Source organism: Anabrus simplex, chromosome 3, assembly GCF_040414725.1.
Source record: "Anabrus simplex isolate iqAnaSimp1 chromosome 3, ASM4041472v1, whole genome shotgun sequence".
In the NCBI taxonomy this organism is placed as follows: Eukaryota; Metazoa; Arthropoda; class Insecta; order Orthoptera; family Tettigoniidae; genus Anabrus; species Anabrus simplex.
The window spans coordinates 346,667,881-346,690,731 of NC_090267.1; the positions used below are offsets into that span (position 1 = coordinate 346,667,881).

Here is a 22,851-nt window from a genome sequence, read left to right on the forward strand (position 1 = left end):
CCACACCAAAGGGATCAGTACCACCTAAAGTCGTCGCCATCGAGACACCGCCACCGCCACCGCCTCCTCCACCTTCACAGCACACTGACTCCATGGAAACAGCCAATATTCCACCAATAAATACATCATCCACCACCGAATTTCCTCCTCTCTCTGGCAGTCATCGTCCTATAACCAACCCCCGTCTCCTGCAAAAACCACCCCAATCTACCCATACTTTCCTCCTTCAGAACCCATCCCCTGATTTCCGTTCATCGCAGAAGATCTTCCGAACACTTCTCCGCTTCAATCTTCGTCGTGAAGACATCGCCGACATCAGGCCTACCAACCATGGATACCTCATCAAAGTCACCAGTGCAGAAGCCGCCAGTCATCTTTCCAATTTAGTAGGTGCTCATCAACTGGGCTCCAGCTCACCATTTAAAATTCTTTCACAACCCAAACAAAAGACCCCTCCCCCTCCACCCCGCCACAGTCTCTTCAGCTGTGTGATCAGGGGGGTCGACCCGGATATTCCAGACTCCGAGATCCTTGCGGAGCTTAACGCCGAGGGCGTTCCCGCAAGAAAAGTCTTTCGAATTAAGAACGTATCCGGGCCGACCTTCATGGTGCGGGTGCTGGTCCCCACCACCGAAGATCTTGATAGACTACTTTCCACAGGTGTCTCAATATATCGCCAGCACCACCGAGTGGAGCCTTCCAAAGCCCCTCCTCCGCAACCCCTACGCTGCGAACGGTGTCTACAGTACAACGTCCACAAAACGGCCGACTGCAAAGCACCAACACCTATTTGCGGACACTGTTCCCAGCAACATCCTACTCCAAAATGCCCCAACACCACACAACCCCCTCACTGCAACACGTGTGGTGACTCACATCCCACCTACTCCCGTCTCTGTAAGGCCCGTCCTCCTCCCCCTGACAACCGACCCGAACTTATCGCCCCCGTTCGGACCGTTGACCCACCTACAGATCTCAACCGTTCCCAGTTCTCTCCTCCTACCATCGAAGATATCATTCGCTTCACCACTCTCACTCTCCTCAACCTATTCCCATATCACCGACCATTAGTCCTCTCTCACCTGCAAGCAGCGGCCAATCAGACTTTCAACCTACATTTTGTCACCTCCCACTCAGGCCTAAACTCCCATTTTCAATTCACCCGCTTGGAGACTCTTGTTTGATGGCTTGTCGATCCAAACGTGTGAATTCCTCCCCTCCCATCTCCATTCTCTTCATCAATATCCAATCATTTTCCACCAAGCGTCTCCACCTCCTGACTCTCATCCAACAGTACCCCGTTCACACCATCTTACTGAACGAAACCATGCTCCGTCCACGAACTCCAGCTCATCTTCCTGGATACATCCTTCATCGAGCAGATCACCCCGACGACCGCGGACGAGGGGGATCAGCAATAGCTATAAAAGGTTCCCTTCCCACTCGCCTTCATGTTCCACCTCATCCCCTTCACTTTCCAGAATCCATCGCCGCCACAATCTACTTTCGCTCCCGCATCCTACATCTCGCTACAATTTACACGCGTTCCACCCAACCCCTCCCACTAGATTACATCACTCACCTCAGCAGAACCTTTCCGCACTACATTCTTCTTGCCGACCTGAATCTCACCGACAGATCCGTTCGAGAAATGCACAGCCTCCACTCCCTCCTCAGTGCCATCGATTCCTCCCTTCTCCCCCTTCCCGGCCCAACACGCCCCTCCTCCCAGACCACACCTGATGCCATCATCACACATAATTCTCTTACACATCTCATCACTATTACACTTCTTCCCAGCATTGGCAGTGATCATATCCCTGTTCTATTACAAATCCCCACTCACCACCACTCCTCAAATACATCACCTCCCCAACCAGTACCCAATTTTGCTCAAGCCAATTGGAATTCATATCGCTCCGCCCTTTCCAACATGCTCCCACACTCTTCTCCACCTCTGACCGACCAGACCTCAGTTGATTCACTTCAGGATCTCCTGCACTCTTCTATCTCCTCTGCTTCCCAAGCACACATCCCCACCACTTTACATTCACCCTCCAAACCGCGCCTTCCGCCTAAATTTCTCCGTCTCCAGAAACTTTCTCAATCCTATCTCCAGGATTTCACCCGCACCCGTGACACCTATTTTCTCCGTCGGCACCGCCAACTAATCCGCACAATACGTAACTACCTTATCTCTTATAAACGTCGTTCATGGTCTCAAACCTGTACAACACTTAACTCCTTACATGCTCATCCCTCCCAATACTGGCGTCGTCTTTCCAGCCTCCTCGGCCAACACAGCACCCCTACCTATCCTATCATTCACCAAGGAAAGTCTCCAGCTAACACCACGGAAAAGTTGGAGATCTTCTCTGAACATTTCGCCTGGCGCTTCAACAACCAAATCTCCCACCACTTCTCCTTTGCTGACACACCGCTCTATCATGATATTCAAGCTTCTCCTAAACTCATTCCCTCTGCTACACACACACCCTCCCCTCATCCTCTCAATTCTCCCATCACCCCCACCGATATTCATATCGCTCTCTCCAAAACTCGCAACATCGCACCCGGCCCCGATAATATCCGTTACCGCCATATACGTGAAGCCCCTCCCATCCTCTTCACTCTTCTAGCCACCCTTTTCACTTTTATCCTCCATACCGGTTTCTATCCAACCGCCTGGAAGAAATCCATCATGCTTCTGTTCCCCAAATCCGGAAAACCCTTGTCCGACTTAGACTCATACCGACCAATATGTCTCATTTCTGTCCTAGCTAAACTTCTAGATAAAATCCTGGTCCGCCGCCTCCACTCCCACCTGTCGTCCCATCACCTTCTCCCGCTTTCCCAAGGAGGTTTCCGTCCCGGCTTATCCTCACACGACCAACTCCTTAAGCTCATCCAAATAGCCTCCAATCACCTCAACCATGGAAAACCTTCCCTTCTCATAACTTTCGATTTCAACCAGGCCTTCGACTCTGTTTGGCACGCAGCCCTCATCTTTAAACTTCACTTTTTTGCCCTACCTACTACCTACATTCGCCTCATCGCCTCTTATCTCTCCCACCGATCTGCTAGGATATCCATTAATCGTGAACTCTCCTCTTCATTTTCTATGTCCTATGGTGTTCCTCAAGGCTCCCCGCTATCCCCAATACTCTTCATCTTGTTCGTAGCAGATATTCCTCAACCACCCGCCCCCATTCAGTTACTTCAGTTCGCGGACGATACTGCACTTCTAGCACCCCTTCCCTCCGTCTCTAGCATGAATAACCTTGTACAGCCTTATCTTGACTCCTTTCTCTCCTGGTGTGACAAGTGGCATCTCCGTATAAACCCCTCCAAAACCCAATCAATCTTAATCCGTCGTAGCCGCCGTCGCTTTTCAGTGACCCGTGACCCTGGCCTCCTCCGACTCACCATCCGCGACACCCCACTTACCATTCAACCCTCCCTCAAGTACCTTGGTGTAACCATAGACGAATTCCTCACTTTTCGCCCGCATTTCCGGACCCTTCAAACCAAATCTTCCCGTCGAGCCCGGTTGGTTCGCCGGCTTGCCGGGACTACCTGGGGCCTTAACTCCCACCTTCTCCTACTCACCTACACCGCCTTCATTCGTTCTGCCATCGTCTATGGTTTCACCGCCTGGCTGGCTGTTGCAGACTCTCACCCTACCCTCCTTAAACCTTTCCTATCCATGGAACGCCGCCTAGTTCGCATCGCCCTCCGCCTTCATCCACTCTTTCACACCTCTGACTTGTACAACATCTTCCCAATTCCCAAACTAGATACCTTCGTCTCCATTCTTGCTGCCCGCTATTTCCAACGTTCCCTTGACCGCAACAATCCTATACTCTCCCTTCTCCTGCACTCCCCTCTCAAAACCCCTCTCTTTATCCCCACCCCACTCCATATCTTCAAATCTCTCCACCAGACCCCTCCACTCGGACAGCGTGTGGAGACTGTCTAGGGGCAACTTTTTTCATTTACATTGCTACCAAGTCCTCTACTTTTTCACTTAGTACCTATTTTCTTTAATCTCTTTATACAATTCATACTTAATGTACTGATAATTAATCACCTATTCCTTACTTTATCTATCTCCAAGATAGACCATATATACATACTTCGCTTCTGCCTCCTCCTGTATAATTTACATATATTAACTGGAGTGTACAAGTCCGATATTTTGCATTAGGCTCTGCTAAGGAAGGCTATGTCCCTAAGTATGCTTGTTATTTTTATTTTTCCCAAACTTTGTAACATGTACTTATGATATTCATCACCTTATGTGTTTTTTCTTTTCTCTGTCAATTTATGTTACCCACGAAGTCTGTTGTATCCATTTTTGCATCATGTCTGTATTGAAAAAAAAAAAAAAAACGCTCACAGAATGTCCCGCCTCCCCCCCTATGCCCGTCATATATAATAAAGAGTAATCCTACGCCCACCTCCAGTCACTCTTGCACTTCAACATCTCCTCCAACGCATTAATCCTTTTTTCCCCCCATCTCTCTTTTCCTCCAATCCCACACAACCCCGTCCAATCCCCTGGCCAGGGAGAGGGCGACACCCTCTAGGTGGCCCGCCCCACCCCCTCAGGGTGGGGAATGAAAGCGTCCGAGCAAGCAAGCAAGCCCTGAAGCCGCACTTCGCTCCCATACAGTCAGCGTTCCAGTATTACCTACAGTTCAATGCAGAAATAATATTTTCTAATGCAGGACTGATACTAAACAAACAAAGGAATTGTCTGGGACCATGGTAGATATTTTTTTTTCTGAACACGATTGATTTGTAAGATGTTGTTGCCTTATTTTCTTATATATTATATTTAATCTTGCTGTTACCGTAGCTGCTTCTCTACTTCTTTATTTCATCCTGGAAGCTCAGCCTCACACTCGAACTGTGCGTAGGATTGAGATCTTTAACGCTCTTTTGGCAGTTCTTAGAGCTAAGGTGTTCTATATCAGGTCTATCACCCACCTAGCTGTGCGATCATATAGATAAGCAGATATCATATGAAATAAAAAAATAGAATTGTTTAGACAATAACAACAATAATAGCAATAATAACAATAATAACACCGAGCCCAGTAGCTCCAGTTGCTTAACTGCGGCCAGAATCGAGTATTCGGGAGATCGTGGGTTCGAACCCCACTGTTGGCAGCCCTGAAGATGGTTTCCCGTAGTTTCCCATCTTCACACCAGGCAAATGCTGGGGCTGTACCTTAATTGAAGCCACGGCTGCTTTCTTCCCGCGTCTAGCGCTCTCCTATCCCAATGTCGCCATAAGACCTATCTGTGTCGGAGCGAGGTAAAAGCAAATTGTGAATAATAATCTAGTAAGTACTAATAATAGTACACAATAATAATATAGATTCCCCGCTCACAATCTCTGATACGCCTCTGACTTTTGATCAGTATGTAATAGTGTCAGGACAGTAACAAAAATAAGTTCCTGCAACGGTACAAATTGATCGCATATATTTTCTAAGGCAGGACTGATACTAAACAAACAAAGGAATAGACTGTCTGGGACTATGGTAGACATTTTTTTTTTTTTGAACACGAGTGATTTGTAAGATTTTGTTGCCTTATTTTCACTGATTTTCTTATATATTGCTGTCGTCTTTATACCGTGCATTCACATGAAGTTCTGTAGGCAGTTTGTATATTCTGGGGAGGCATTTGCAACGAATCATCGCACATACTCAGATTTTGGCAGTCTCCAAATTACAGATACAGTTTATACGCTCAAAATATACAGAAGTGCACAGCAAATACAGACGAGGCGGTACGCGCACAAAGCTCGAACTTTGCCCCCGTCTGTTCGAGCAGGGCTCAAGCACATAATTTTTTTTTTTTTTTTTTGACTAAAAGACAATGTCAGAAATAGATTTTGTTTGTAATCATCTGTTGGCTTTACACTATGGTAAAGCCGTCACAAAAATTAGTTTTAGACTCATCAAATGTCCCCCTCCACGGAAATCTTTAGTAAAAGGCGAAAGATTTATTAATTAATATATTTAATGCAGCCAAATAGCCATAACAGAGAATATAGTATTACATTGATGGGTTACATATTTGCATAATCACTTATAGACATTGTTCTTCTTGTACAGAATTCAATGTGGTACTGTTCACACGTTTTTCCACATAGTTTACACTCACAGTCTATACTTGGGTCATGGAAGTGTTTTGATTTGCAGAGTAGGTGATGAAAACCGTGAACTGCTAATCTTGTAATGACATGTCTTAATTCAAAATTAGCTTTTGTCCACGAGCGATCTATCATTGCCCCTGTGCCATAGAAGTCAGGTTGGACTTCTTCTCTCTTCTCAGTCAGATTTGCTAGCAGTTTCTTTGATGCACCGGTGTTCGGTAGTGGCATACTTGTCCTGAGATCTTCTATGAGAAATGATTCCCTTGCGAGGAGATATACAAGTCTAGATCGTGTCGTTTTTGATACACCTATCACCTTCTTTATATAGTTCGCTTTCACCTTTTCCAAGGTTGATAAGTTCCTCGTTGTTAAATGTGTCCAGATAATTTCAATGCCATAAGTCATTATTTCAGCCTTAGAGTGCGATAAGACACTCCAGCAGAGCACAATGGTGATCGCAGCCCGGAGACGGGTTTCCAAGGGGGTATGCACACCCAGCAGAGGGCGCATGAGTTTCATGATGAGGAATCGTGCCGCTCCCTCTGTTGCATCAGCGAGAACCCGTGCTCCCACTGGCATGAGTTTCATGATGAGGAATCGTGCCGCTCCCTCTGTTGCATCAGCGAGGACCCGTGCTCCCACTGGCATGAATTTCAACATGAAGGTGGTGGTGCGTGTTAGGCCACATAATGAGAAAAATGGCAAAGGAAGCATTTTTCCTGCTGGTGTGTGTTGGAATGAAGTTCAATAATCAAGCTCCACTCGAAAGATTTATACGATTTGAAGGGAGACCAGAGTGTCAATAATTTTTTCGTCTAGGTATTTCAATGTTCTTAATTGCCGTATATCTGCGAGTATAATAGTGTTTCTTCCCGTTAACAATTATCTTTTAAAGTTTATGATTTAAATAATCACATTGACGTTTACAAAATAATATATGACTTCAAACAAATTGATACTAGATATTGTTGTATGCCAGAAAATTTCCCAATTTGAATATAGACATGTTTCTTCTGAATATGTATTTTCGAGATTGTTTAATACCACCCAGTAGATAGCGTCGCACTTCATGTTTGTGCTGCTCTCTATCTGTACTGAGAGTAACATGTGCTGTGACCCGTCGCCGTTTCGGTATTTTATACTCTTCACGGCGTGTGGTTTCACATAGGTCAGCCGGAGCAGAAATCATGAAGAGTACAAAATAATGATTGTTTTTGAATGTTGTGACATGCCGCGAAATATCTTACTTTGGCTATTTATATTATATGTTTCTCATGAATTTTAGAATGTTTTCATTATCACTCACTAGAAAGTGTTGCACTTCATGTTTTTTCTGCTATCTACAGAGGCGTAACGAAAGAAGGAAACAAAATTGAACCCCCTCAAATAAATTGTATCAAAACATATCAATACATTAAGTACAGCAGGTGCAGTCTATATCCATTTAATGTATACAAAGAACTTACATAAGAGCATGCAATTAATTCATTTATTATAGTACGGTAATGGATTTTGTTTTGAAAGTTAAATATTTATTAGGGGTTGAAATACATCGTGAATCTGTGTTCCTATCTTTTGTCTTTACATTTTAAAAACTCAAGTATACTTGCATTAAAGTTAAAAAAGAAACTGAACCATGCAGCGTACTTCCTGCGATGCAAAGGTATTGACGATTTCAATTATATTCATGGATGACAAATACGGTACGAAAATGAGGTTGCTACAGGGTCCGTATTGGATCGTCGCATTTCATAGGTAGGTTTTTATAAGTTTCAATTTCGAAAATGATCGGTTTGCGGAAGAAATAGCAACGAGAATAATTAGGTCTATTGATATTTTGATAACAATTTTCACTGTTTCCTTAATAATAACTTTGCGCAGATATTTGTGAGAGAGCGCGCCTTTTGTGTTAGGCTATACGAGAAGCAACTTTCGAGCTCGTATGCTCTCTTGGACTCAACACATGGCAGTAATTTGCAAGCAGATTCTACCAACCGACATTTAGCCTACATACGCACTGTAATTTTATTTTATTTTATTTTTTTATTTTTTCCGGCCCATTCTACAAATACACCACGGTGTCAACTTTCCCGTGCAGAGTCGCATTCGGGTAAAGTTATTTATTCATTCATTTACCTTTTTCTTGAGAAATCTGCGGGCCTCTTAACTCCCACGGTTTTTCTGCATTGTAGGCCTCTGGCTAACTATCTGTGCCGATCTTGGCGTGCACCGTGCAGATAAAGTATTTTATGCAGCTGGGTTGGAGCCTGCTAAAGCCTGGAGCACAAAGGACAGGTACAAACATTGTAGAAACCACAAAGAGAAGAAAGACTCACATGGGGCAGACAGAATTTTATTTCAGAATGTGTGGGCTTTTGTAGAGTAGAGCTGTATTTGGTAGAGTGTTGGCCTCCCAATCCCAAGATCGCGGGCTAAAACGCGGCAGAGGTAGACACTCCCTGTCGTACGATGTGGGCATGTAAAATATTCCTGACGACAAAATTAATTATTCAGTCAGCCACAGGTCGCCCATGACAGATTTGTTTGATTCTGCCCTCTGGTAGAGTAAAACGGAACGACGAAATTGACTAGCTGGTAGCCTAGATGGCGCCAGTTCAAAATGCCCGCACGCGATAGCTGAGGCCATATTATTAGTGGATTTGGTCGAAATATAAAATGAAAAAGGAAAGTGTGGGTATATCACAAACTATGTGTGATTAATAATAATAATAATAATAATAATAATAATAATAATAATAATAATAATAATAGATTGAGTTAACTGATAATGAATGGGTTAAAATTTAGAGCAAGGAAATGCTAATTGATTCAAAGACTTCTACAGACAACATATCGAAATTTGTGTAAAATACACTATAAATAGAATCCTTGCTTTTTTGCAGACAATCTTGCCAATGACGTCTACATACTCATAAGCTCGACAGAAGGACTGTGACACCAAACATTTGTCATTTGTGGTATGTTTCTAAAATCCAAATTGCACTCTGCCTAGGATTTGGAAGGAAGTGGCTGTGGCCTTAATTAAGATACAGACTCAACATTTGCCTGGAAAATGGGAAACCATGGAAATCCATCTTTAGGGCTGCCGACGGTGGGATTCAAACCCACCATCTCCCGAATGTAAGCTCACAGCTATGCTTCCCTAACTGCGCGGTCAACTCACGCAGTGTCAGATTCATATTTCTAGCATTTATAAAGGGCGGTGAGCTTATTACAAATTATAATTTAGTATTAATTTAAAACTATTTACAATAAAAACAGGGAAATGTTTACCATTAATTGTGCTGATTTATAATATTACTATGCATTACTAAAATTTCTCAAATAACATTCTAGTGTTCACGTTAAAATTATGTATATTGTTGTATGAGTATTCAGCCCGGAGGCTGGTTTGATCCTCAACAGCTCTGTCCTCAGCTGCCATAGGTGGCCTAGGTGCCACTGAAGAGGAGTACTAGGGAAATGAGGAGTGAGGTAATTTTCCATTGCTTTCCTCACCAAACAAGAAGTTGCCATTACATATCAGTCTGCCTAGCACACTAAAAGGAATGCATCAACAGACCCTATGAGTGACATTCTCATACCATTTATAACAGGATCTGGCTACATAAGGAGATTCACTCGTATCCCAGTCATTTTCATTTTATCAAAGCCAAGGCTAAGACTGGGACAAGTCAATGAAAGTAACAAATTTGTTCTTTCCCATACCAAAAGACACTGTAAACACTAGGTCTCACCAGCAAAAGCATATTAAATTTATAGTGAAACTAAATGTCAAAGTTTTTACTTGTTGGATACCCTAAAGCCAATCCATGAACCCCCAAAGGCTCCACGGACCCCAGGTTAAGTATCCCTGGTCTAGTGGCATTGTCAGTAATTTCTCACCTTGGCAACCTTGAATCGCCACCGATATCTGTGGGACTTCTAAAGTGAAAAGCCACGTCCCAGTAGATCACATTCTACATAAAAATGAATGATCCTGTTGTGGTTATGATAGGAACAGTCACATAAAGTGGCTCAGATAGTAAGGCACTATTTCTCTGAGTCCAGTTGTAGGGTTCGATCCTGGCTCAGTCCAGTGGTATTTGAAAGTGCTGAAATACCTCAGCCTCATACTACTGCATAGCATCGTTACCGATACTTAACAGAACTTTCACAGAACAAAATTCAGGCACATAGGGGTCTTCAGAAACTGTAATAGTTGTTTACATTACAAGGACTGAAATTCAGCTTTTGATGGCTCGGCCAGAAAGGATTTTGAAAGGATTATATGAAACACTTTTGACCTAGTAACCAGCGCTGTAGTCTCGACATAGTCAGGGCACGACAACTCCTGGATGCCAGACCATCCTGGCATCTAAAATTAATGGGTTATAGCTAATTACAATAAACTCCTCCCAATTTGGCATAAATTACGCATACAGAGAGGTTAGAAACAATGTGAACCGGGTACATGAGCGCTAAAGCGTTGGTCATGGTGATAAATAATTTGATATCTCACACCGTCATTATTTTATTAGTTGCTGAAGTTAGCCAATCATATTGCTTCGTGGTCAGATTCAAATGAGTTTATCATATGTAATAAATTTCATGCTGATCCAATTTTCAGTTTCAAATTGCTATTAATCCTCTGTAAATCCACCGTAAATGAGGTGAAATTTGTAAGAGGCATTCCGCCTAAATGTTTAAAATTCGCTAAGATACCTGTGTCTCGTCACATGTATGTATACGTCAGTCATGCCTCCATGCCGTACAGCTAGTCGCCCCTGAAGCCGCACTTCGCTCCCATACAGTCAGCGTTCCAGTATTACCTACAGTTCAATGCAGAAATAATATTTTCTAATGCAGGACTGATACTAAACAAACAAAGGAATTGTCTGGGACCATGGTAGATATTTTTTTTTCTGAACACGATTGATTTGTAAGATGTTGTTGCCTTATTTTCTTATATATTATATTTAATCTTGCTGTTACCGTAGCTGCTTCTCTACTTCTTTATTTCATCCTGGAAGCTCAGCCTCACACTCGAACTGTGCGTAGGATTGAGATCTTTAACGCTCTTTTGGCAGTTCTTAGAGCTAAGGTGTTCTATATCAGGTCTATCACCCACCTAGCTGTGCGATCATATAGATAAGCAGATATCATATGAAATAAAAAAATAGAATTGTTTAGACAATAACAACAATAATAGCAATAATAACAATAATAACACCGAGCCCAGTAGCTCCAGTTGCTTAACTGCGGCCAGAATCGAGTATTCGGGAGATCGTGGGTTCGAACCCCACTGTTGGCAGCCCTGAAGATGGTTTCCCGTAGTTTCCCATCTTCACACCAGGCAAATGCTGGGGCTGTACCTTAATTGAAGCCACGGCTGCTTTCTTCCCGCGTCTAGCGCTCTCCTATCCCAATGTCGCCATAAGACCTATCTGTGTCGGAGCGAGGTAAAAGCAAATTGTGAATAATAATCTAGTAAGTACTAATAATAGTACACAATAATAATATAGATTCCCCGCTCACAATCTCTGATACGCCTCTGACTTTTGATCAGTATGTAATAGTGTCAGGACAGTAACAAAAATAAGTTCCTGCAACGGTACAAATTGATCGCATATATTTTCTAAGGCAGGACTGATACTAAACAAACAAAGGAATAGACTGTCTGGGACTATGGTAGACATTTTTTTTTTTTTTGAACACGAGTGATTTGTAAGATTTTGTTGCCTTATTTTCACTGATTTTCTTATATATTGCTGTCGTCTTTATACCGTGCATTCACATGAAGTTCTGTAGGCAGTTTGTATATTCTGGGGAGGCATTTGCAACGAATCATCGCACATACTCAGATTTTGGCAGTCTCCAAATTACAGATACAGTTTATACGCTCAAAATATACAGAAGTGCACAGCAAATACAGACGAGGCGGTACGCGCACAAAGCTCGAACTTTGCCCCCGTCTGTTCGAGCAGGGCTCAAGCACATAATTTTTTTTTTTTTTGACTAAAAGACAATGTCAGAAATAGATTTTGTTTGTAATCATCTGTTGGCTTTACACTATGGTAAAGCCGTCACAAAAATTAGTTTTAGACTCATCAAATGTCCCCCTCCACGGAAATCTTTAGTAAAAGGCGAAAGATTTATTAATTAATATATTTAATGCAGCCAAATAGCCATAACAGAGAATATAGTATTACATTGATGGGTTACATATTTGCATAATCACTTATAGACATTGTTCTTCTTGTACAGAATTCAATGTGGTACTGTTCACACGTTTTTCCACATAGTTTACACTCACAGTCTATACTTGGGTCATGGAAGTGTTTTGATTTGCAGAGTAGGTGATGAAAACCGTGAACTGCTAATCTTGTAATGACATGTCTTAATTCAAAATTAGCTTTTGTCCACGAGCGATCTATCATTGCCCCTGTGCCATAGAAGTCAGGTTGGACTTCTTCTCTCTTCTCAGTCAGATTTGCTAGCAGTTTCTTTGATGCACCGGTGTTCGGTAGTGGCATACTTGTCCTGAGATCTTCTATGAGAAATGATTCCCTTGCGAGGAGATATACAAGTCTAGATCGTGTCGTTTTTGATACACCTATCACCTTCTTTATATAGTTCGCTTTCACCTTTTCCAAGGTTGATAAGTTCCTCGTTGTTAAATGTGTCCAGATAATTTCAATGCCATAAGTCATTATTTCAGCCTTAGAGTGCGATAAGACACTCCAGCAGAGCACAATGGTGATCGCAGCCCGGAGACGGGTTTCCAAGGGGGTATGCACACCCAGCAGAGGGCGCATGAGTTTCATGATGAGGAATCGTGCCGCTCCCTCTGTTGCATCAGCGAGAACCCGTGCTCCCACTGGCATGAGTTTCATGATGAGGAATCGTGCCGCTCCCTCTGTTGCATCAGCGAGGACCCGTGCTCCCACTGGCATGAATTTCAACATGAAGGTGGTGGTGCGTGTTAGGCCACATAATGAGAAAAATGGCAAAGGAAGCATTTTTCCTGCTGGTGTGTGTTGGAATGAAGTTCAATAATCAAGCTCCACTCGAAAGATTTATACGATTTGAAGGGAGACCAGAGTGTCAATAATTTTTTCGTCTAGGTATTTCAATGTTCTTAATTGCCGTATATCTGCGAGTATAATAGTGTTTCTTCCCGTTAACAATTATCTTTTAAAGTTTATGATTTAAATAATCACATTGACGTTTACAAAATAATATATGACTTCAAACAAATTGATACTAGATATTGTTGTATGCCAGAAAATTTCCCAATTTGAATATAGACATGTTTCTTCTGAATATGTATTTTCGAGATTGTTTAATACCACCCAGTAGATAGCGTCGCACTTCATGTTTGTGCTGCTCTCTATCTGTACTGAGAGTAACATGTGCTGTGACCCGTCGCCGTTTCGGTATTTTATACTCTTCACGGCGTGTGGTTTCACATAGGTCAGCCGGAGCAGAAATCATGAAGAGTACAAAATAATGATTGTTTTTGAATGTTGTGACATGCCGCGAAATATCTTACTTTGGCTATTTATATTATATGTTTCTCATGAATTTTAGAATGTTTTCATTATCACTCACTAGAAAGTGTTGCACTTCATGTTTTTTCTGCTATCTACAGAGGCGTAACGAAAGAAGGAAACAAAATTGAACCCCCTCAAATAAATTGTATCAAAACATATCAATACATTAAGTACAGCAGGTGCAGTCTATATCCATTTAATGTATACAAAGAACTTACATAAGAGCATGCAATTAATTCATTTATTATAGTACGGTAATGGATTTTGTTTTGAAAGTTAAATATTTATTAGGGGTTGAAATACATCGTGAATCTGTGTTCCTATCTTTTGTCTTTACATTTTAAAAACTCAAGTATACTTGCATTAAAGTTAAAAAAGAAACTGAACCATGCAGCGTACTTCCTGCGATGCAAAGGTATTGACGATTTCAATTATATTCATGGATGACAAATACGGTACGAAAATGAGGTTGCTACAGGGTCCGTATTGGATCGTCGCATTTCATAGGTAGGTTTTTATAAGTTTCAATTTCGAAAATGATCGGTTTGCGGAAGAAATAGCAACGAGAATAATTAGGTCTATTGATATTTTGATAACAATTTTCACTGTTTCCTTAATAATAACTTTGCGCAGATATTTGTGAGAGAGCGCGCCTTTTGTGTTAGGCTATACGAGAAGCAACTTTCGAGCTCGTATGCTCTCTTGGACTCAACACATGGCAGTAATTTGCAAGCAGATTCTACCAACCGACATTTAGCCTACATACGCACTGTTATTTTATTTTATTTTATTTTTTTATTTTTTCCGGCCCATTCTACAAATACACCACGGTGTCAACTTTCCCGTGCAGAGTCGCATTCGGGTAAAGTTATTTATTCATTCATTTACCTTTTTCTTGAGAAATCTGCGGGCCTCTTAACTCCCACGGTTTTTCTGCATTGTAGGCCTCTGGCTAACTATCTGTGCCGATCTTGGCGTGCACCGTGCAGATAAAGTATTTTATGCAGCTGGGTTGGAGCCTGCTAAAGCCTGGAGCACAAAGGACAGGTACAAACATTGTAGAAACCACAAAGAGAAGAAAGACTCACATGGGGCAGACAGAATTTTATTTCAGAATGTGTGGGCTTTTGTAGAGTAGAGCTGTATTTGGTAGAGTGTTGGCCTCCCAATCCCAAGATCGCGGGCTAAAACGCGGCAGAGGTAGACACTCCCTGTCGTACGATGTGGGCATGTAAAATATTCCTGACGACAAAATTAATTATTCAGTCAGCCACAGGTCGCCCATGACAGATTTGTTTGATTCTGCCCTCTGGTAGAGTAAAACGGAACGACGAAATTGACTAGCTGGTAGCCTAGATGGCGCCAGTTCAAAATGCCCGCACGCGATAGCTGAGGCCATATTATTAGTGGATTTGGTCGAAATATAAAATGAAAAAGGAAAGTGTGGGTATATCACAAACTATGTGTGATTAATAATAATAATAATAATAATAATAATAATAATAATAGATTGAGTTAACTGATAATGAATGGGTTAAAATTTAGAGCAAGGAAATGCTAATTGATTCAAAGACTTCTACAGACAACATATCGAAATTTGTGTAAAATACACTATAAATAGAATCCTTGCTTTTTTGCAGACAATCTTGCCAATGACGTCTACATACTCATAAGCTCGACAGAAGGACTGTGACACCAAACATTTGTCATTTGTGGTATGTTTCTAAAATCCAAATTGCACTCTGCCTAGGATTTGGAAGGAAGTGGCTGTGGCCTTAATTAAGATACAGACTCAACATTTGCCTGGAAAATGGGAAACCATGGAAATCCATCTTTAGGGCTGCCGACGGTGGGATTCAAACCCACCATCTCCCGAATGTAAGCTCACAGCTATGCTTCCCTAACTGCGCGGTCAACTCACGCAGTGTCAGATTCATATTTCTAGCATTTATAAAGGGCGGTGAGCTTATTACAAATTATAATTTAGTATTAATTTAAAACTATTTACAATAAAAACAGGGAAATGTTTACCAGTAATTGTGCTGATTTATAATATTACTATGCATTACTAAAATTTCTCAAATAACATTCTAGTGTTCACGTTAAAATTATGTATATTGTTGTATGAGTATTCAGCCCGGAGGCTGGTTTGATCCTCAACAGCTCTGTCCTCAGCTGCCATAGGTGGCCTAGGTGCCACTGAAGAGGAGTACTAGGGAAATGAGGAGTGAGGTAATTTTCCATTGCTTTCCTCACCAAACAAGAAGTTGCCATTACATATCAGTCTGCCTAGCACACTAAAAGGAATGCATCAACAGACCCTATGAGTGACATTCTCATACCATTTATAACAGGGTCTGGCTACATAAGGAGATTCACTCGTATCCCAGTCATTTTCATTTTATCAAAGCCAAGGCTAAGACTGGGACAAGTCAATGAAAGTAACAAATTTGTTCTTTCCCATACCAAAAGACACTGTAAACACTAGGTCTCACCAGCAAAAGCATATTAAATTTATAGTGAAACTAAATGTCAAAGTTTTTACTTGTTGGATACCCTAAAGCCAATCCATGAACCCCCAAAGGCTCCACGGACCCCAGGTTAAGTATCCCTGGTCTAGTGGCATTGTCAGTAATTTCTCACCTTGGCAACCTTGAATCGCCACCGATATCTGTGGGACTTCTAAAGTGAAAAGCCACGTCCCAGTAGATCACATTCTACATAAAAATGAATGATCCTGTTGTGGTTATGATAGGAACAGTCACATAAAGTGGCTCAGATAGTAAGGCACTATTTCTCTGAGTCCAGTTGTAGGGTTCGATCCTGGCTCAGTCCAGTGGTATTTGAAAGTGCTGAAATACCTCAGCCTCATACTACTGCATAGCATCGTTACCGATACTTAACAGAACTTTCACAGAACAAAATTCAGGCACATAGGGGTCTTCAGAAACTGTAATAGTTGTTTACATTACAAGGACTGAAATTCAGCTTTTGATGGCTCGGCCAGAAAGGATTTTGAAAGGATTATATGAAACACTTTTGACCTAGTAACCAGCGCTGTAGTCTCAACATAGTCAGGGCACGACAACTCCTGGATGCCAGACCATCCTGGCATCTAAAATTAATGGGTTATAGCTAATTACAATAAACTCCTCCCAATTTGGCATAAATTACGCATACAGAGAGGTTAGAAACAATGTGAACCGGGTACATGAGCGCTAAAGCGTTGGTCATGGTGATAAATAATTTGATATCTCACACCGTCATTATTTTATTAGTTGCTGAAGTTAGCCAATCATATTGCTTCGTGGTCAGATTCAAATGAGTTTATCATATGTAATAAATTTCATGCTGATCCAATTTTCAGTTTCAAATTGCTATTAATCCTCTGTAAATCCACCGTAAATGAGGTGAAATTTGTAAGAGGCATTCCGCCTAAATGTTTAAAATTCGCTAAGATACCTGTGTCTCGTCACATGTATGTATACGTCAGTCATGCCTCCATGCCGTACAGCTAGTCGCCCCTGAAGCCGCACTTCGCTCCCATACAGTCAGCGTTCCAGTATTACCTACAGTTCAATGCAGAAATAATATTTTCTAATGCAGGACTGATACTAAACAAACAAAGGAATTGTCTGGGACCATGGTAGATATTTTTTTTTCTGAACACGATTGATTTGTAAGATGTTGTTGCCTTATTTTCTTATATATTATATTTAATCTTGCTGTTACCGTAGCTGCTTCTCTACTTCTTTATTTCATCCTGGAAGCTCAGCCTCACACTCGAACTGTGCGTAGGATTGAGATCTTTAACGCTCTTTTGGCAGTTCTTAGAGCTAAGGTGTTCTATATCAGGTCTATCACCCACCTAGCTGTGCGATCATATAGATAAGCAGATATCATATGAAATAAAAAAATAGAATTGTTTAGACAATAACAACAATAATAGCAATAATAACAATAATAACACCGAGCCCAGTAGCTCCAGTTGCTTAACTGCGGCCAGAATCGAGTATTCGGGAGATCGTGGGTTCGAACCCCACTGTTGGCAGCCCTGAAGATGGTTTCCCGTAGTTTCCCATCTTCACACCAGGCAAATGCTGGGGCTGTACCTTAATTGAAGCCACGGCTGCTTTCTTCCCGCGTCTAGCGCTCTCCTATCCCAATGTCGCCATAAGACCTATCTGTGTCGGAGCGAGGTAAAAGCAAATTGTGAATAATAATCTAGTAAGTACTAATAATAGTACACAATAATAATATAGATTCCCCGCTCACAATCTCTGATACGCCTCTGACTTTTGATCAGTATGTAATAGTGTCAGGACAGTAACAAAAATAAGTTCCTGCAACGGTACAAATTGATCGCATATATTTTCTAAGGCAGGACTGATACTAAACAAACAAAGGAATAGACTGTCTGGGACTATGGTAGACATTTTTTTTTTTTGAACACGAGTGATTTGTAAGATTTTGTTGCCTTATTTTCACTGATTTTCTTATATATTGCTGTCGTCTTTATACCGTGCATTCACATGAAGTTCTGTAGGCAGTTTGTATATTCTGGGGAGGCATTTGCAACGAATCATCGCACATACTCAGATTTTGGCAGTCTCCAAATTACAGATACAGTTTATACGCTCAAAATATACAGAAGTGCACAGCAAATACAGACGAGGCGGTACGCGCACAAAGCTCGAACTTTGCCCCCGTCTGTTCGAGCAGGGCTCAAGCACATAATTTTTTTTTTTTTTTTTTTTTTGACTAAAAGACAATGTCAGAAATAGATTTTGTTTGTAATCATCTGTTGGCTTTACACTATGGTAAAGCCGTCACAAAAATTAGTTTTAGACTCATCAAATGTCCCCCTCCACGGAAATCTTTAGTAAAAGGCGAAAGATTTATTAATTAATATATTTAATGCAGCCAAATAGCCATAACAGAGAATATAGTATTACATTGATGGGTTACATATTTGCATAATCACTTATAGACATTGTTCTTCTTGTACAGAATTCAATGTGGTACTGTTCACACGTTTTTCCACATAGTTTACACTCACAGTCTATACTTGGGTCATGGAAGTGTTTTGATTTGCAGAGTAGGTGATGAAAACCGTGAACTGCTAATCTTGTAATGACATGTCTTAATTCAAAATTAGCTTTTGTCCACGAGCGATCTATCATTGCCCCTGTGCCATAGAAGTCAGGTTGGACTTCTTCTCTCTTCTCAGTCAGATTTGCTAGCAGTTTCTTTGATGCACCGGTGTTCGGTAGTGGCATACTTGTCCTGAGATCTTCTATGAGAAATGATTCCCTTGCGAGGAGATATACAAGTCTAGATCGTGTCGTTTTTGATACACCTATCACCTTCTTTATATAGTTCGCTTTCACCTTTTCCAAGGTTGATAAGTTCCTCGTTGTTAAATGTGTCCAGATAATTTCAATGCCATAAGTCATTATTTCAGCCTTAGAGTGCGATAAGACACTCCAGCAGAGCACAATGGTGATCGCAGCCCGGAGACGGGTTTCCAAGGGGGTATGCACACCCAGCAGAGGGCGCATGAGTTTCATGATGAGGAATCGTGCCGCTCCCTCTGTTGCATCAGCGAGAACCCGTGCTCCCACTGGCATGAGTTTCATGATGAGGAATCGTGCCGCTCCCTCTGTTGCATCAGCGAGGACCCGTGCTCCCACTGGCATGAATTTCAACATGAAGGTGGTGGTGCGTGTTAGGCCACATAATGAGAAAAATGGCAAAGGAAGCATTTTTCCTGCTGGTGTGTGTTGGAATGAAGTTCAATAATCAAGCTCCACTCGAAAGATTTATACGATTTGAAGGGAGACCAGAGTGTCAATAATTTTTTCGTCTAGGTATTTCAATGTTCTTAATTGCCGTATATCTGCGAGTATAATAGTGTTTCTTCCCGTTAACAATTATCTTTTAAAGTTTATGATTTAAATAATCACATTGACGTTTACAAAATAATATATGACTTCAAACAAATTGATACTAGATATTGTTGTATGCCAGAAAATTTCCCAATTTGAATATAGACATGTTTCTTCTGAATATGTATTTTCGAGATTGTTTAATACCACCCAGTAGATAGCGTCGCACTTCATGTTTGTGCTGCTCTCTATCTGTACTGAGAGTAACATGTGCTGTGACCCGTCGCCGTTTCGGTATTTTATACTCTTCACGGCGTGTGGTTTCACATAGGTCAGCCGGAGCAGAAATCATGAAGAGTACAAAATAATGATTGTTTTTGAATGTTGTGACATGCCGCGAAATATCTTACTTTGGCTATTTATATTATATGTTTCTCATGAATTTTAGAATGTTTTCATTATCACTCACTAGAAAGTGTTGCACTTCATGTTTTTTCTGCTATCTACAGAGGCGTAACGAAAGAAGGAAACAAAATTGAACCCCCTCAAATAAATTGTATCAAAACATATCAATACATTAAGTACAGCAGGTGCAGTCTATATCCATTTAATGTATACAAAGAACTTACATAAGAGCATGCAATTAATTCATTTATTATAGTACGGTAATGGATTTTGTTTTGAAAGTTAAATATTTATTAGGGGTTGAAATACATCGTGAATCTGTGTTCCTATCTTTTGTCTTTACATTTTAAAAACTCAAGTATACTTGCATTAAAGTTAAAAAAGAAACTGAACCATGCAGCGTACTTCCTGCGATGCAAAGGTATTGACGATTTCAATTATATTCATGGATGACAAATACGGTACGAAAATGAGGTTGCTACAGGGTCCGTATTGGATCGTCGCATTTCATAGGTAGGTTTTTATAAGTTTCAATTTCGAAAATGATCGGTTTGCGGAAGAAATAGCAACGAGAATAATTAGGTCTATTGATATTTTGATAACAATTTTCACTGTTTCCTTAATAATAACTTTGCGCAGATATTTGTGAGAGAGCGCGCCTTTTGTGTTAGGCTATACGAGAAGCAACTTTCGAGCTCGTATGCTCTCTTGGACTCAACACATGGCAGTAATTTGCAAGCAGATTCTACCAACCGACATTTAGCCTACATACGCACTGTAATTTTATTTTATTTTATTTTTTTATTTTTTCCGGCCCATTCTACAAATACACCACGGTGTCAACTTTCCCGTGCAGAGTCGCATTCGGGTAAAGTTATTTATTCATTCATTTACCTTTTTCTTGAGAAATCTGCGGGCCTCTTAACTCCCACGGTTTTTCTGCATTGTAGGCCTCTGGCTAACTATCTGTGCCGATCTTGGCGTGCACCGTGCAGATAAAGTATTTTATGCAGCTGGGTTGGAGCCTGCTAAAGCCTGGAGCACAAAGGACAGGTACAAACATTGTAGAAACCACAAAGAGAAGAAAGACTCACATGGGGCAGACAGAATTTTATTTCAGAATGTGTGGGCTTTTGTAGAGTAGAGCTGTATTTGGTAGAGTGTTGGCCTCCCAATCCCAAGATCGCGGGCTAAAACGCGGCAGAGGTAGACACTCCCTGTCGTACGATGTGGGCATGTAAAATATTCCTGACGACAAAATTAATTATTCAGTCAGCCACAGGTCGCCCATGACAGATTTGTTTGATTCTGCCCTCTGGTAGAGTAAAACGGAACGACGAAATTGACTAGCTGGTAGCCTAGATGGCGCCAGTTCAAAATGCCCGCACGCGATAGCTGAGGCCATATTATTAGTGGATTTGGTCGAAATATAAAATGAAAAAGGAAAGTGTGGGTATATCACAAACTATGTGTGATTAATAATAATAATAATAATAATAATAATAATAATAATAATAATAATAATAATAATAATAATAATAGATTGAGTTAACTGATAATGAATGGGTTAAAATTTAGAGCAAGGAAATGCTAATTGATTCAAAGACTTCTACAGACAACATATCGAAATTTGTGTAAAATACACTATAAATAGAATCCTTGCTTTTTTGCAGACAATCTTGCCAATGACGTCTACATACTCATAAGCTCGACAGAAGGACTGTGACACCAAACATTTGTCATTTGTGGTATGTTTCTAAAATCCAAATTGCACTCTGCCTAGGATTTGGAAGGAAGTGGCTGTGGCCTTAATTAAGATACAGACTCAACATTTGCCTGGAAAATGGGAAACCATGGAAATCCATCTTTAGGGCTGCCGACGGTGGGATTCAAACCCACCATCTCCCGAATGTAAGCTCACAGCTATGCTTCCCTAACTGCGCGGTCAACTCACGCAGTGTCAGATTCATATTTCTAGCATTTATAAAGGGCGGTGAGCTTATTACAAATTATAATTTAGTATTAATTTAAAACTATTTACAATAAAAACAGGGAAATGTTTACCAGTAATTGTGCTGATTTATAATATTACTATGCATTACTAAAATTTCTCAAATAACATTCTAGTGTTCACGTTAAAATTATGTATATTGTTGTATGAGTATTCAGCCCGGAGGCTGGTTTGATCCTCAACAGCTCTGTCCTCAGCTGCCATAGGTGGCCTAGGTGCCACTGAAGAGGAGTACTAGGGAAATGAGGAGTGAGGTAATTTTCCATTGCTTTCCTCACCAAACAAGAAGTTGCCATTACATATCAGTCTGCCTAGCACACTAAAAGGAATGCATCAACAGACCCTATGAGTGACATTCTCATACCATTTATAACAGGGTCTGGCTACATAAGGAGATTCACTCGTATCCCAGTCATTTTCATTTTATCAAAGCCAAGGCTAAGACTGGGACAAGTCAATGAAAGTAACAAATTTGTTCTTTCCCATACCAAAAGACACTGTAAACACTAGGTCTCACCAGCAAAAGCATATTAAATTTATAGTGAAACTAAATGTCAAAGTTTTTACTTGTTGGATACCCTAAAGCCAATCCATGAACCCCCAAAGGCTCCACGGACCCCAGGTTAAGTATCCCTGGTCTAGTGGCATTGTCAGTAATTTCTCACCTTGGCAACCTTGAATCGCCACCGATATCTGTGGGACTTCTAAAGTGAAAAGCCACGTCCCAGTAGATCACATTCTACATAAAAATGAATGATCCTGTTGTGGTTATGATAGGAACAGTCACATAAAGTGGCTCAGATAGTAAGGCACTATTTC

The 22,851-nt window shown here is 41.1% G+C and overlaps 3 non-coding genes across 3 annotated transcripts; all 3 read right to left on the minus strand.

Annotated features, from left to right (window-relative positions):
• Nucleotides 1-5,928: 5,928 nt before the first annotated feature.
• On the minus strand, nt 5,929-6,052 carry LOC136867537 (U5 spliceosomal RNA). Its single transcript, XR_010859728.2, has one exon. It is a non-coding gene; the product is annotated as a U5 spliceosomal RNA (small nuclear RNA).
• Nucleotides 6,053-12,236: 6,184 nt separating this feature from the next.
• LOC137499062 (U5 spliceosomal RNA) lies at nt 12,237-12,360 on the minus strand. Its single transcript, XR_011018002.1, has one exon. It is a non-coding gene; the product is annotated as a U5 spliceosomal RNA (small nuclear RNA).
• A 6,175-nt stretch (nt 12,361-18,535) lies between these two features.
• On the minus strand, nt 18,536-18,659 carry LOC137499063 (U5 spliceosomal RNA). Its single transcript, XR_011018003.1, has one exon. It is a non-coding gene; the product is annotated as a U5 spliceosomal RNA (small nuclear RNA).
• Between the last annotated feature and the right edge of the window lie 4,192 nt (nt 18,660-22,851).